Below are 17624 nucleotides of genomic sequence, written 5' to 3'. Positions count from 1 at the left end.
GTCTGTGCTGGGGCTCGCTCCCCCACTGGATCGCTCTACTCTTAACCCCATTCCCCTGCTCTCTCTCTCTCTCTCCCCATCGTGTCTGTGTTGGGGCTCGCTCCCCTACTGGAGCTCTGTACTCTCGCCCCATTCCCTTCGCCCCCAACTACAATCACACTCTACACTAATGCTCCTGACAATGCAGAGCTCCCCCCAGTGCTGCTTTGGAGCGTCAGTTTAAACTGTGAACTCAAAGTCACACGACACTTGAAGGACTTGAACCCACAAACTTCTGACCCAGAGGTGTGATCACTGCCACGTGAGCAAGTCTGGCGCCAAGGCAAGTGAGGGAACACAGTTATAATAATAATCCTTGCATTTAATACAGCGCCTTATCACGTCGTCGAGACGTCTCAAAGCGCTTCATAGGATACACTGTAAAGTGAATTGACTGTATATTTTGTGGGCGAAAAGCGGCAGCCAATTGCGCACAGCAGCGTCCGACAAACAGTCGGGGATTGAGCAACCGTTTTTTATTTTTTTGAAGGGATTATTACCCCCGGAAAAGCGATTCGCCAATCGATTAACAACCGGGTTCCTACTTTATTGCAAGGTAAACAGAGGCGTGTGTGTGGGGTAAGGAAACTTGCCCAACGTTTCGCCCCCTGACCGGGGAATCGAACCCAGGTCCTCTCGCTTATCAGGCGAGTGCTCTTACCACTGAGCTACGGTTATCCTTCTCACCCATTAACTCTCGGTGCTGTGCTGGGGGGACAAGGGCTGGAGAGCTAATTGGTGGCCTGGGATTTTCAGAGATATTCGTCGCTCTATCCCACTCACAGATATCTAGTGTTGGCGCAACTCAAGGTAGTGCAGAGAAAGTGAGAGACACAGCAATAATAATCCTTCCATTTGATATAGCATCTTTCACGTCGGGAGGATGTCTCAAAGTGCTTCAAGGGGTATACTGTAAAGTGGAGTGTGTGTGTGTGTGTGTGTGTGGGGACATGAAAAGGGCAGTATGAAATGCGAGGATTATTACTGTTATTACTGTTATTACCATCACACAGAGGATACAGTTCGAGATCCTGGGCCTCATCTTCTCCCCCCTACCTTTGTGACCTCCTAACCCCCTACCGTCCTGCTCACTCCCTCCGCTCAGCGGGCTCCGGCTTGATTCACGTTCCCCCCCCCCCCCGCCTCGCTCGCCTCACTATTGGCGGGCGGGCTTTCTGCCACTCTGCCCCCACTCTCTGGAACTCCATCCCGCAGTCCCTCTACCTCACCCCCTCCCTCTCCACCTTCAAGATCCACCTCAAGACCCACTACTTCGACCATGCTTTCGATCTCCCTGCTTCCCCCCCCCACCCCCCCCACCCTCCCCCACCCCGACCCCCAGCTCGGGCCCGAAATTCTGTCTGTCCAGGGCCTTGGGACGTCCTCTCGACGTGAAAGGCACACCTTAGACATGTAATGTTCTTGTTCTGGTTGTTATTACTTCTTATTGTCACTGGGATGTGATCGCTTTCAAAATCGTTGTAGTGTGAGGTATTTGTTCCCAGTAGCTCCAGTTCGGAGTTTGCTGATTTCCACTTTGGTGTCGAGATCGTTCCACAGTTGTAAATCGTAACAACATCCTGCCTCAACCTCCTCCTCAACACCAATAATTTACATTTATATGTAATCCTCGTCAAAATAACCCTTGCATTGGATACAGCGCCTTAACAAGACTTTGATCTGTCTCAAAGCGCTTCACAGAATACACTGTAAAGTGAATTGACTGTAAATTTTGTGGGCGAAACGCGGCAGCCAATTGCGCACAGCAGCGTCCCCACAAACAGTCGTGGGTTGAGTGACCATATTATTTATTTATTGATTGATTTTTGGGAGGGATTATTAGCCCCAGAAAATGCATCTGCCAATCGACTAATAACCGGGTTCCTACTTACTGCGAGGTAACCAGTAGGAGTGTGGAGTAAGGGAAGTTGCCCGGGAATCGAACCCGGGTCCTCTCTCTCGCGAGGCGAGTGCTCTAACCGTTCGACAACAGGATTCCACAAATGTCACAGCGCCTCAAAGCGCTCACAGGGAAATGCTGAGCATGTGTCGTGATTCTATAGGGTTGGAGATGAACTCTGGGGCTGATTTGCGCGCAGCAACGTCCCACAAACAGCATCGGTATTGTATAAGCTGGAGGTTGTCGAGGACACCGTGAGAAACTGGCTGCTCTTTTCCCACAGTTTAAGGGGATGTTTATATTTTCTAACATAATAGTAGAAGGGAACTTGTGTTTTTTTTCTCCTGAAATTCCACTTCCCCCCCCCCCCCCGTCGCCCACCGCCACACTGTCTCTTTACTGATGTAGATACACACACAAATGCACACAGACAAACACACTTGCAAAAATACGCACACACACACACACACAGGTATACACGCGCTCGCACGCACACACATGCACGTGCAGACACAAGCAAATGCATGAGATACACTTGCAGATGTACACACACACCTCTACATGTACTGGAACACAAATGTGTAAGACACAAACACACACACACACAAAAAAGCACACCCAGAGATGCGCGCAGATTCACACGCAAACACCACACCCACCTAACACACACACACACCACTCACACACAACACACACACACACGCTCACATCGACCCTGCTAGTGCCTCTGTGAATCATTCAGTTACAACATCAGTCAAGCTATCCTATTACAGCAGAGCTCCCACTTGACGAATGATTACTATTTTGTTCAGCGTGACGCATAACAGGTTTTAAGCAGGGGACCTCGTGCTTGACCTTCGAGGCTGCCCTCGGCTCCCATCACAATATTCACCCAGGATAGACTCATTCCTCCAGCCAGTGAGCCTCCTCCTTCCCCCATCACACACACGCACACACACACACACACATACCCACCCATCGCAAACACATTCTCACCCACACGCATTTCACAATCCGAAAGGCTCAAACCTCCCCCATCAGATGACCGTTAGTTGACTAATTCCAGCACCTCGATCCACAACTGTTTGCGGGAGACTGCTGTCTGTGTGCAATCAGCTGCCATGTTTCCCCCGCAAAGTATACAGGTCACTGCACTTCAGAGTGCTCGCCTCACGAGCAAGAGGTCCTGGGTTCGATTCCCGGCGCAGGGCGAGATGTTGGGCAAGTTCCCTTATTCCACGCGCACACGCGCGCGCGCACACGCACACAGCAGCGAGTAGGAACCCGGTCGTTAGTCGATTGTCTGATCGCTTTTCTGGGGTGGGGAGGGTTATAATTATTTCAACAAAACAAAAACTAACAATAATATTCAATCCCCGACCGATTGCGGGAGACTTCCCTGCGCAATCGGCTGCCCGCGTTTTTCGCCCACAAAATATACAGTCAATTCGCTTCACGGTGTGAAGCACTTTGAGACGTCTCGAAGACGTGATAAGGCGCTGTATCAAATGCAAGGGTTATTGTCACTGTCTCCCTCGTGGAAGCAGAAAATGTTGTTTGTTTCAAGAACAAATGAGATAGATTTCTGCGAGAAAATAATACCTCCGGATAACACAGTGTAGAGTTTGGGACACGACATGTCAGGCGACTGCCAGGATGGTGGAAGGCCAACTGGATGGACTTTGGTCTTCTTTTGCCGAGCAACTTCTTATGTTCTTCTTATTTATTATTAATGGAAAGCAATAGCTGTGAGGGTGGCAGGGCTGGCCTTGACAAGGCTCCTGCCTGGCGTGGGGGCTTGTGCAGCCTTGAGCCCCCTGGCCTGACCTCCGGCAAAGGAACGCTTTGTGCCTCAAGTTCACATTCATCAGCTCCTGCCCTATGATAAAGTACAAGGTCTGCGCCAACCGGCTACAAACTTTAGACCGGGGAGTGAGATAGCCTTGGGCTTTCCCTGCATCAAAGGAGATTGGTTTGAAATAGCGGGAAACAGAGCACAGAAGGAAGGAAGGAATCATGATAATAATAATGATCCTTGCATTTGATGCAACGCCTTATCACGTCTTCAGGACGTCTCAAAGCGCTTCGCAGGATATGCTTTAAAGTGAATTGACTGTATTTTGTGGGCGAAACGCGGCAGCCAATTGCACACAGCAGCGTTCCACAAACAGCCGCGGATTGAGTGACCCAATTTATTATTATTATTTTTTTTTAAGGGATTATTAAACCCCAGAAAGGTGAACCGCCAATCAACAAACCACTGGGTTCCTACTTACTGCTGCGTAAACAGAGGTGTGTGTGTGTGGAGTAAGGAAACTTGCCCAAGGTTTCGCCCTGCCCGGGAATCGAACCCAGGTCCTCTCGCTTGCGAGGCGAGAGCTCTACCCCCTGAGCTACAGGACTACAGGACTTATCACATCTTCGAAACGACTCAAAACGCTTCACAGGGTATTTTTTTTATTCACAAAGCGAATGAATATATATTTTGTCGCCGAAATGATTTTCGTACGGCGACGTGCCACAAAAGAGCTGTGACCGTTTTTATCTGGAGGATTGTTGGCAAGTCAGGACGACTCTGTCCTCTCATCAAATAGCGCCGCGAAATCTTTAACGTCCACCAGAACAGGCACAGACAGGACCTCGGTTTAACGCACCCTCAACAATGCACACCCCACCCCATCACACCCCACCCCAATGCCATACTGGAGTGCAAGCTTTGTGGTTGTGCTGGTGGGAGGGGTAAGATATCTGGAGTGGTAAGCTAAATGCATTACAATACAAAATTACATGTGCATAATGCTTTTCGCGTCGGGAGGATGTCCCCAGGCGCTGTGATCGTGGAGTCCTGTTGCTCAGTAGTTAGAGGACTCGGGTTCGATTCCCGGACAGGGCGAAACATCAGGCAAGTTTCCTTACTCCACATGTCTCTGTTTACCCAGCAGTAGGTAGGAACCCAGTTGTTCGTCGATTGGCAGATTGCTTTTCCCGGGGGGGGGGGGGGGTTAATAATCCCTTCAAAATAAATGTTAAAATCAGAATAATTTGGTCATTTCAATCCACGGCTGTTTGTGGGGACGCTGCTGCGCGCAATTGGCTGCCGCGTTTCGCCCACAAAATACACAGTCAATCAATTTTACAGTCTATCCCGTGAAGCGCTTTGAGACGTCTCGACGGCGTGATGAGCCGCTGTATCAAATGCAAGGATTCTTATTACTGTTGATTGTCTGAATATGCAGCTGCTGTTCTACGACGGTTTTGGCTCCTAAGTATCTCACCCTGACCTCGGACCCCTTGGCCCTCACTCTGTGTGCCTGTAATGGGACATTTCACATACCGTGCCTTGCCTTGAGGAGCACACACACACACACACACTCACATTCAGGCATCCAAAGAGGTAAAAAGGCTCAGTCAATGCTTTATGCTCCAGTAATGGAGTTAATGTGTCCTAGGACTGTCCGTCCCTGAAACTGCCCTGCTCGGGAGAACCGGTCATACCATTGCTCAACAAGGGGATCATTCAGTGGAGTCCTGTAGCTCAGTGGTTAGAGCGCTCGCCTCGCAAGCGAGAGGACCCGGGTTCGATTCCCGGGCAGGGGGCGAAACATTGGGCAAGTTTCCTTACTCCACACACGCGCCTCTGTTTACCCCGCAGTAAAGTAGGAACCCGGTTGTTAGTCGATTGGTTGATCGCTTTTCCGGGGGTAATAATTCCTTCAACTAAAAAAAATTAATAAATTGGTCACTCCGTCCACGACTGGCTGCGGGACACCGCTGTGCGCAATTGGCTGCCGTGTTTCGCCCACAAAATATCCAGTCAATCAATTTTACAGTGTATCCTGTGAAGCGCTTTGAGACGTCTCGAAGACGTGATAAGGCCCTGTATCAAATGCAAGGGTTATCATTATTATTGTTATTCAGGGTAGGACAAGGGGTGGGGGTTGTGGGTGGGGTAGAGGAGGAGGACGAGGAAAGGGGAGCCCTAATAGGTCTGATGATGATGGTGGTGGTGGATTGTGGTGTGAGCTCGTGGTGTCTCGGCCTCCAAGCTTCTGCTGAATATCTGTCCATTCCCGCTGGCATCCCCTACCCAATCTTGTGTTTGTTTTGTGCTGTACTCTGTAGCCGGGTGAGATAAGGAGAGTTTCCTTGGAACCTCAGGGACAAGGTTATGACCTTTAGCAGCCGTAAGATAACCCTCCCCTCTCGCATGCTTCTCCTACCCCCGCCCCCCACCCACCCACCTCCACCCCACCACCCACAGACCCGTAGATGGCCACACATGTAGGGATAAAGTTTGGGGGTGTTTCGTACAACACAATTTATATTTAAGAGAGAAAAATAGGGGTGCACCACCACCATCTGCTGGGCAGAAGTCTCCACCTGTGTTAATAAGCAATTGATGTGCCATCTCATTCTATGAAAAGGTCAGTCAGGCAGACTGTGTTTCGGGAGTCATCAATGATGGATAGAGTGTCACCTCTTCTCCTCGTGTTACGTAGAGCGATATTGCATGGACACAGGCCATTTGGCCCCACTTTGTCCAGGCCGCTGTTTATACTCCCACCACAAATCCCTACTCTTGGTTCCCTCATTTTCTCCCCCTCTATCCCCTTCTCCAGGGCCAGGTTAAGGGGTCTGGCGGAACTTGACGTAGATCGCTATGGAGTGGAGCCCTGTAGCATATTGTGTAGAGCGCTCACCTCACTAGAGCGAGAGGACCTGGGTTCGATTCCCGGGTAGAGGGTGAAACTTAGGCAAGTTTCCTTACCCCACACACGCGCCTCTGTTTACCCAGCAGTAAGTAGGAACCCGGTCGTTAGTCGATTGGCGGATCGCTTTTCCGGGAGTAATAATCCCTTCAAGAAAAATAATATTAATAATTTGGTCAATCGATCCATGGCTGTTTGTGGGACGCTGCTGTGCGCAATTGGCTCCCGTGTTTTGCCCGCAAAATATACAGGCAATTCACTTTACAGAATATTCTGTGAAGAATATTATTATTAATATCTTGTTGAGTTTTTTTGCACTCCGTCCAGGTGATATACTGGGAGGATAGGCATGGAATGAATTCTTGAACGAGTAACCATCCTCTGGCTCACAAGCCCCTCTCTCTCTCTCTCTCTCTTTGTGACTTTCGCGCTCTCTCTCTCTCTCTGTCCTTATATCTCTCTCTCCCTTTCTCTAGAGTCCTGTTCGTCTCCATGTCTCATTTCCGTTGCGTGCAGCAGCCAACCCTATATTGACCGCTTTAGGAATATAGGGACAGGAGTGGGCCTGTTCAGCCCCTCGAGCCTGTTCAGCCATTCTATAAGATCATACGGCGCCTGATCGCGTCTTCGAGACGTCTCAAAGCGCTTCACGGGATACAGCGTCAAGTGAATTGACTGTACATTTTGAGGCCGAAACGCGGCAGCCAATTGCGCACAGCAGCGTCCCGGACAAACAGCCGTGGATTGAGCGACCAAATGATTATTAACTTTCGGATTTATCTTTTGAAGGGATTATTACCCTCAGGGGGGAATACGCTAGGTACACAGAGGTTTACGCAGTAAGGAAACTTCCCAAACATTCTCGCCCGCTCTGGGAAGCCAAACCAGGTCCTCTCGCTTACGAGGAGAGCGCTCTAACCAATACGCTACAGGGAACACTTTTTTTGGGGGGGGGGTTTAAAATCCAAGCCTTTTGCATTCAGATGGAAAAATATACCCCCCACCTCTCCCCCCCACCCACCCCCCACCCAGCTCTTGGACTACAAGTTGTTGTCAGCCACGGTCTTGTTTCTGAGTCAGAAGGTTGTGGGTTCAAAGTCCCACATCAGTACTTTGAGCTCACAATCCAAGCTGACACTGGACACTGCGATGCTGCTGGTGGTGGGGGTTGGGGATGGGGGGGGGGGTAATGGTGGAGGGGGAGAGACAGTGGATTGAGGGGTTGGAAGTACTGAATCGTCAGAAGAGCCGTCTTCCCTGAGCCAGTTCCCCATTCGATTACATCACAGCCAAGTACGAAATGGTAAAAAGTTGTGGAGTCCTTGTAGGGTAGTGGTTAAGAGCTTGTGAAACATCGGGCAAGTTTCCTTACTTCACACGTTTACCGAGCAGTTAGTAGGAACACAGTTGTTAGTTGCTTTTCCGCGGGGAGGGTGGGGAGGGGGAGTGGGGTTGGGGGGGTTAATAATCCCTGCAAAAAAATAAACTAAATAATAATTTATTTTATTGTTTTGGTGTGCGAGTCCCGGCAGGGTGAAATCTTGCGCAAGTTTCCTTGCTCCAAACTCCTGATAACATTCCCTCAAGAAAAAAATGCTAATAAGTTGGTCTCTCAATGAACGACTGTCTGTGGGACGCTGCTGTGCGCTATTGGCTGCCGCGTTTCGTCCGCAAAGTATACAGTCGATTCACTTTACAGTATATTCTGCGAAGCGCTTTGAGACGCCTCTATTTATATATTAATGCACTGCATTGTTGGAAGGTGCTGTCCTTCAGATAAGACGTTAAAACCAAGGTCCTCGGAAAAGAGGAGGAAATTTCTCTCTTCTGGAGCCCTGACCAACAATCCCCCAAATCAGTCATTCATTTCGGTGTCCCGCAGTTCGTGTGGCATAGCTGTACGCAAATGCATTGCCATGTCTGCCTACGTGGAGTCCTGTAGCTCAGTGGTTAGAGCACTCGCCTCGCAAGTCAGAAGACCTGGCTTCGATTCCCGGGCAGGGGGCGAAATGTTAAGCAAATTTCGTTACTCCACACACCTCTGTTTACTTTGCAGTGAATAGGAACCCGGTTGTTAGTCCATTGTGGGATCGCTTTTCCGGGGGTATTAACCCCTTCAAAAAAAATACAATAATAATTTGGTCACTTCAATCCACGACTTGTTCGTGGGGAACGCTGCTGTGCGCAATTGGCTGCCGCGTTTCGCCCACAAAATACCCAGTCACTCCACTTTACGGTATATTCTGCGAAGCGCTTTGAGACGTGATAAGGCGCTGTATCAGGGTAATTATTAAATTACCCGGTCGCTCGCGTTACAGTAAATCCCGTGAAGTGCTTTGAGACGTCTCCCTGACATGAAACACAAAATGTCATATGTCAAATGCAAGGAGTATGAATTATATAATTATATAGAGTGGATGGTTACGTCGGAAACTCAAGCACCACAGTAATGCAATGGGTCCAATGGCCTCCTACTGTGTTGCAGATTTCTGTGGTTCTGCCGTCTAGTGTTTCTGGGCTCGAATTCCATCCGACTAATTGCTTTGAGAAGTCTCGAAGGCACTACATCAAATGCAAGGATTATTAGATTATTACAAATACACGGTATATTCTGATGTATACTCAGGTCAGCTTTTTTTTGGGGGTGTGGGCGGGGGGGGAGAAGGTGGAGGGGGGAGAGGGGGAGAGGGGAAGAGGAGAGTCTATCTTGCGATGAGCCAATACACGCAGGATAAAGAAAAGGCTCAAAATCTTAAGAGGGGCTGAACCTTCAGCCCCCAAATGCTCTCCTATTCACGTCAAAGTAAATTGCCTTCCTCTGCGTAGAACGAGATATTATAAGTAGTCTCCCGTTAGTGTGGGGGTGGGTGGTGTGCAGAGGGAGGAGGGGAGTGGTGAGGGTGGGGAGGGGGCGGGGAGTGGGTCGTGGAGGGGGAGGGCGGTGGGGGAAAGAAGCGAGAAAGAGCACAAGTCTGTGAGCTAATCCACGCAGATTTTTCTGATCAAGGTCACAGACACGGATGAGCCGTGTGATTACTGAGCAGACACAGAGATTGGCAAACACCCAACTGTCCAGCTCTAAGAGCGAGCAAGTGGGGTGGGTGGGGGGGGGTGTGGTGGGGGCATTAGGCTGGCGTGTGTGTGTTGCGCGGGGTGGGGGGGGTGGTTTGGGCGTAGCGGGGTGGGAGTGGGGGGAATGGAAGGTGACAATACGTTCCCGATTTCCGGGGACAGCGTCCGGATGAGATGTATAATATAATAAAAAATGCATTTGATGTAATAGTAATAATAATAACTACCCTCTCATTTGATACAGCGCATTATCACGTCTTCGAGACGTTTTCAAAGCGCTTCACAATGGAGAGACTGCGTATCTTGTGGGCGCAACGCGGCAGCCGATTACGCACGGCAGCGTCCCCGCAGATTGAAGAGACCAATCTATTCTTACGGGGGAAGGAATTATTACTGATCGATTAGCGACTGAGGTATATTGTATCCCTGGGGCCAAATTTACCCCCCATCTTGAGTTCAGCAACCAACTGGGCACGAGGAATACAACTCCAAAACACAACACTCATCAGAGACAGTTAAATATAGTCACCCCAGGGGCGCGGTTGGGGAATGGTAGGGTTGTCGGGAGGACAGGAGGGAATAAACGGATAACGCCTCTTAAACGAAGAACAGCTTGTTGCTTCTCCCATCTGTGCCGGGCGAGCAAATTAATCCATGACACCTCCTAATTTGGGGTGGTGGGACTCCCACTCAACCCTCACCCACCACACACACACCCCCCCCCCCACCCCCGAAATTAATAGGATTTGGAGATGAGATTTTGTGAATTTTTTTCCTCCTCGATTAACTTGTTTTGATCAAAGTCGCTGCAAATCTCGAGATAGAACCACCACCACCACCCCCCTCCGCCCAGTCGGAAGGTTGGTGGAGGGAAGGTGTCACTGGAGCTCTCTACTCCAACCCTATTCCCCTGCTCTCTCTCTCTCCCCATCGTGTCTGTACTGGGGCTCGCTCCCCCACTGGAGCTCTCTACTCTAACCCCATTCCCCTACTCTCTCTCTCCCCCCATCGTGTCTGAGCTGAGAATCGCTCCCCAACTGGAGCTCTCTACTCTACTAATACAATCTGAATTGAGTGGATATTTTGTGGGCGAAACGCGGCAGCCAATGGCGCACAGCAGCGTCCCCACAAACAGTCGTGCGTTGAGTGACGAAATTATTATTACTTTTTTTCAAAATGTATTATCACCTCCAGAATGGACTAACAAGCGGGTTCCTACTTACTCCGAGATAAACAGAGGCACGTGTGTGTGTGTGTGTGTGTGTATGGAGTAAGAAAACTTAGGCGAAGGTTTCATCCTGCACGGGAATCGAACCAGGGTCCTCTCACTTGCGAGACCAGCGTTGTAACCACTGAGCTAAGGGACACATTGGTATCAGAAGCCTCAGAGGGCGCCTCTGTCCCACCAGCCAGAGAGAAGGTTTCGCCTGCGCTTTAGTGTCAAAACACCCAGCGAGCACTTTCTGGCGGAGTGATTTGTGGGTCAACTTGGCGGCCACTTTGCACACAGCAAAGTTCCTCAAACGACCAGGAGTACAATCACAACAACAACTTGCATTTATATAGCGTCCTTAACGCAGGGCAGAGTCCCGGAGCGCTTCACAGTGGCCGGAGTCTGACCCCCGGGGCAAGGGGAGAGGGAGGTGACCGCGAGCACGATCAGAAAGATTAGGTCTTTAGGCGGGACTTGAAAGTGGGGAGGGAGCAAGGCGGAGGGATTGAGGGAGAGAGTTCAGGGGGAGTATAGAGGAACACAGGGAACAGGAGGAGGCCGTTCCGCCCCTCGAGCCTGTTCCGCCATTCTTCTAGATCATGGCCGATCTGTACCTCAACTCCAGGTTTACCTGGAAGATCATCGCTTCCAAAACCAATAATAATCCCTAATAATCCCTCCAAAACCAAAAACAATAATAAATTGGTCATTTTCAATCTACGACTGTCTGTGGGACATTGCTGTGCGCAATTGGCTGCCGCGTTCGCCCACAAATATACAGTCAATTCACTTTACAGTATATTCTGTGAAGCGCTTTGGGACGTCCTCCCGACGTGAAAAGCGCTATATCAAATGCAAGGATTATTATTATTATTATTATTATCGTTCTCCGTCCTCCTTCAAGTCCACTAGAGCGAGGAGGCAGACAGCACCTTTGGTTGTAATATCTCGCCCTGAGAACGGCAACTCTTAAGTGCTCTCCCCCCCCCCAGTACTGCGCTGGAGGCTGAGCCTTAAATTGTGAGCAAAACGTCCCCACCTTGGGCTTGAACCCACGACCCAGATATGAGCGTCCCAACAGTGAAGCGCTCCGGGACGCTACCCCACGCGAAGGGCAAGTTGTTGTGGTAGTTGTTGCTGTAAACAGCTGAGCCGAAATGAAGTCTACGCATACCCTGATTGGAACAGTAAGATGTCGTCAGATTTACCCCGTACCCCTGACTACTGTGGCACAGCATTTAACGACGACGACAACAAAACATTATATTTACACAGCGCCTTTCACGTCAACAACAACGACAACGCATCCTCCACTCCTGGCGACCTCCCAGAACGCTTATTATTTGAAGGGATCATTAACCACGTTGGAAAAACGATCCGCCAATCGACTAACAACCGGGTTCCCCTGGTCACTGCCGGGTAAACAGAGGCGCGCGCGCGTGTGTGCGCACGTGTGTGCGCGTGTGTGTGTGCGCGCGCAGAAAGGAAACTTGCCCGACGTTTCGCCCCCTGCCCCGGGAATCGAACCCAGCTCCTCTCGCTTGCGAGGCGAGATCTCTCACCAATACGCTACCAGACCCCACAAGGCGTCTCACACGAGGAAGTGTAGTGACTGTGCCTCTGTAGGCAAACGCAAGCAGCTAGTTTTCACACATCACTTATAAGGCGGAGGGGAATTAAAGGAGTTCAGGAGAGGGTTTCAGAAGAGGGAGTGAGGAAGGGCTGGAGTCTTGTGAGGAGTTTAAACTCCTGCACAGACTAATTGGGGTGAATGGTGTGTTTCTGTGCGGTAATAGTTCTACGTCACGTGGGGTGACCACACGAGCCCGATTTCCGCATGAGTTCCTGGGGCCAAATTTGCCCCGTCTCTTGAGTGCAGCTACCAACTGAGCACGCCTAATAATAATCCCTCCAAAACCAAAAACAATAATTAAATTGATCATTTTCAATCTACGACTGTTTGTGGGACATTGCTGTGCGCAATTGGCTGCCGCGTTCGCCCACAAATATACAGTCAATTCACTTTACAGTGTGTTCTGTGAAGCGCTTTGGGACGTCCTCCCGACGTGAAAAGCGCTATGTCAAATGCAAGGATTATTATTATTATTATCATCCTAAACCCCATACGCTCATCAGAGAAGCTCAGCCATTAGTCCCACACGCTTCTCCAGTACTGTCGTCTCGGCAGCAGAGATTGTGGCGAGTTCAATTTTTTTCGGTATGTTTGTCCCCGAACTTGTCACCTGAACGTAATAACGTCGCAAAAACAGCAGCGAAGAGAGTGACCGATTTGCCCGGGGGATTGCTTGCTGGCCAGGACACCAGGGGAGAGACAGAGATAGAGAGAGAGAGAGAGAGAGAGAGAGAGAGAGAAAGTCCCTTCTCTTTTTGAACAGTGTCATGGGATCTTTAACGTCCGCCTGAACAGGAAGATAATAATAATAATAATCCTTGCATTTGATATAGCGCTTTTCACGTCGGGAGGACGTCCCAAAGCGCTTCACAGAATATACTGTAAAGTGAATTGACTGTATATTTGTGGGCGAACGCGGCAGCCAATTGCGCACAGCAATGTCCCACAAACAGTCGTAGATTGAAAATGACCAATTTAATTATTGTTTTTGGTTGATGACACCCCCAGACAATATAGCAGCTCCCACCCCACCGCTCCCCAAGGCACCGCTCCGGAGTGTCGACCTAAGACTGCGAGCACGGAGAGAGAGAGAGGATGCGCAAGAAAGCGAGTGAGAGCGCGTGAGTGAGTCAATCACTCCCGGAGACTTTATCGCACCGGGGGTCCTCTCCAGGCTCCACCGGCTCCCAATCACCGAACGGATCCTTCAAGATCCTCTCGCTCGTTTTCAAACCCCTTCATGCCCCTGGAACCCCCCCCTCTCCATCTTTCCGACCTGCTTACCCGCCCCCACCCACCCACCCACCCGTGCCCGCCCCCACCCCCCCCAACCCCAACCCCAACCCCTACCCCACTCCACCATCGGCCACCGTTGCCTTCAGCCACTACGCCCCGAAACTCTGGAACTCTCTCCCTCAATCCCTCCGCCTCTCGCCCCCTGCCCTCCCCTCCCCACCTTCGAGTCCCTTCCTTTTCGATCGTGCTTACGGCCATCTCCGCCACCCCCCACCCCCGCACCCCCACCCATCTCCCTCTCCCTCCTCCTCCCCCCCCCCCCCCGGCTTGGCTCGGGATCAAACTCCGCCACGGTCGAGCGCCCCGGGGAGCTACCCGGCGTGAGAGGGCGCGGCGTGAGCTCAAGCTGTCGTCGATCCCTGAACCCCATTGAAAACCATGTCACACGAAGGCGGCCGGTGGTACCGATCGCTGCGGTCGGCGAGGGTTCCCGCTGGCTTTTCAGTTCGCTCTTTGAAAGGAAAGTTCCTTTGAACGTTACGGGTCCTGACACGCACGAAGCAGGAACAGGGCCCAACCTCCACACTCTTTTGACAGCCGAGAATTTTTTTCAATCCGCGGCCGGTCGGTATTTCAGAAAAAGATTTGAAGACCTCTCAACGCACCCAAGGATTGCACGCACACACACACACACACACAGACACACACGCACACCCACACCAACCCCACACAAACACACAAAACACAATACACAAACAACACACCACACACACACACACACACGACATAACACACACTACATCAACACACAGATATACACACACACCACACCACAACATACACACACACACCACACACCACAAATACACACACATACATATACACACACAAACAGATACACACACACACACCATACATACACACACAAACAGATATATACACACACACAATACATACACACACAAACAGCAAAAACACAGACGTACATACATTCACGCAGCACATATATGCACACACACAAACAGACATATACACACACCACAAAGGCACACACACACGCACACACACAAACAGACAACACCACAAATACACACATGTACACACAAACAGACATACACACACCCACACACCACAAATACATAACATGTGGAGTCCTGTAGCTCAGTGGTTAGAGCACTCGCTTTGCAAGCGAGAGACCTGAGTTCAATTCCAGGCAGAGGGCGAAACCTTGGGCAAGTTTCCTTACTCCACACAGAGCCTAATAATAATCCCTCCAAAACCAAAAACAATAATAAATTGGTCATTTTCAATCTACGACTGTTTGTGGGACATTGCTGTGCGCAATTGGCTGCCGCGTTCGCCCACAAATATACAGTCAATTCACTTTACAGTGTGTCCTGTGAAGCGCTTTGGGACGTCCTCCCGACGTGAAAAGCGCTATATCAAATGCAAGGATTATTATTATTATTATTAATACATATACACACACAAAAACAGATATACACACATAATCACATACACACACACCACAAATACACACATGTATATGTGTATACATGTATACACATAAACAGGTATACACTCATATACACACAAACAGACACACACACACCCACACACCGCAAATGCATAACATACATATACACATATACAAACAGACATATACACACACAATCACATACACACACACCACAAATACACACACATGCATATACACACACACAAACAGACACACACCCACACACCACAAATACATAACATACATATACACACACACAAACAGACATACAGACACAACCACATACACACACACACCACAAATACACACATATACTTATACATACACAGACATACACACACACCCACACATCCACATACATACACACAAACAGTCATACACACACACCACAAATACACACACATATACATGTACACACATATATATATACACATACAAACAGACATATACACACACACAGACACAAACAGACACACACATATACACACACAAACCCACACATATACATACACACCCACACATATATAAACACACACACACAGAAACACATACATACATAAACAGACGTACACATCCAAAACAGACCCACACGCACCCAGACGCAAATACACTGATGAAAATATACAACCACAGATAGACATACTCACATTCAAAGACAGACACACCACCCACCCGCACCCACCCACACACACACACAAAATAAACACCCCCTCACCTACACAGACAAACACAAACACACATAAACACACATACACATCATACACACACCCACACATCGTATGCACACACACTCGCACATCATACGTACATGCCCATGAATACATGCACACATAGATACACATGCACTCATCCACACGCGCGCACACGCACGCGCGCACACACGCATCCACACCCACATATACAGTGTGGCTTCACGGCCACTCACACACCCCCACAAGTGTCCTCACATCAACAGTATGACAAACCAGATTCAAACAGCGACAAATAGAGGAAGGAAGGAAGGAAGACACGTTCATAATAAAGATTCAATTCCTTTCTCCCGTCCACCCACCCCACCTAACCCCCCCACCACCCCCCCCCCCCCCCCCCCCCCACACACACACACGCTATTCCTCCTGGCCAAACACATAAAAGGAATTCCTCCAATCTGCAAAGACGGTCAGGGCAGCGAACAGGGGAGAGGACGGGGGAGAGGACGGGAGAGGACAGGGGAGGGGAGGAGACGGGAGGAGAGGAGACGGGAGGAGAGGAGAGGACAGGGAATGTGGGAAAAAACAACAACACGAGCGTAACGATGGGCGTTCAGCCGGAGGCAGCGCAATGATGAGGAGAAACTCACTCACTGCTCCTTTGACTTGACTCGCCGCTCCTCTCTGCCTCTCTCTCTTTCTCTCTCTCTCTCTCTCTCGTTCTTTCCCTCCAGGTTCTGTCTCCCCCTCCTCTCCCACGTTGACCCCCCCCGGACCGGACCCCACCCCACCCCCTCACCCACACCGTGCCGGGAGCAGAGGGCAGAGTCTCCTCGACCCAGATAAACTCGCAATTGAGCGTGCTGTTTTTAAAGAGAGAGAGAGCGAGCGAGTGAGCGAGAGAGAGCGAGAGCGAGCGAGCACGGTGACAGCATGGGATTAACAGCTGTCTGAGCTGAGGAGATACACACACACACACACACTGCCAACCACATGCAATAACAAGGTCAGGTATCAGCCCCCAAAACCACCAACCCCCATCCCCCCCCCACACCCCCCCTCCTCTCTCTCTCTCTCTCTTTTGCTCTATCTCTCGCGCGTTCTCTCTCTCTCTCTCTCTCTGTCGCTCGCACACACACACACCCTCCTGACAAAAGCAGCTCTGTCTACCTCATCAGCCTCATTCATCACACTTTAAGGCTGTAAAAAGCCTCTCTCTCTCTCTATCTCTCTCTGCCACTGGCATTCACATTACATTCTGGAGCAGAGAGAGAGAGAGAGAGAGAGAGAACGAGAGAGAACGAGAGAGAGAGAGAGAGAGAGAGGACAAGATAACTTGGACACGAGCTACACAGGGGCACGAATGAAGCCAACCGCTATCTCGCACCGCGACGCTGAATTTTGACGTGTCGTTGTCTCACCCGCGAGCCCGAAGCATCTCGGGATGGAGCAGCGTGGAATTAAGACAGCGCAGAAGGGAGGGAGGGAGAGAGGGAGGGAGGGAGAGAGGCCATTCGGCCCATCATGTCTGTGCCGGCCCTTCGAAAAGAGCTCTTCCAAGTCAATCCAACACCCCCCCCCCCAAGTATGTCTTAAGAACAGGACGCCCTCGTC

At 50.2% G+C, this 17624-nt stretch overlaps 1 non-coding gene across 1 annotated transcript; it reads right to left on the bottom strand.

Moving 5' to 3' along the window:
- Positions 1–648: 648 nt before the first annotated feature.
- On the bottom strand, positions 649–711 carry trnai-gau. Its single transcript has one exon. It is a non-coding gene; the product is annotated as a tRNA-Ile (tRNA).
- Positions 712–17624: the final 16913 nt, after the last annotated feature.

Source organism: Callorhinchus milii, unplaced genomic scaffold (assembly GCF_018977255.1).
Source record: "Callorhinchus milii isolate IMCB2004 unplaced genomic scaffold, IMCB_Cmil_1.0 Scaffold4, whole genome shotgun sequence".
NCBI lineage: Eukaryota > Metazoa > Chordata > Chondrichthyes > Chimaeriformes > Callorhinchidae > Callorhinchus > Callorhinchus milii.
Note: the sequence above shows the minus strand (reverse complement) of the source record. Positions and strands in the feature narration are given on the sequence as shown.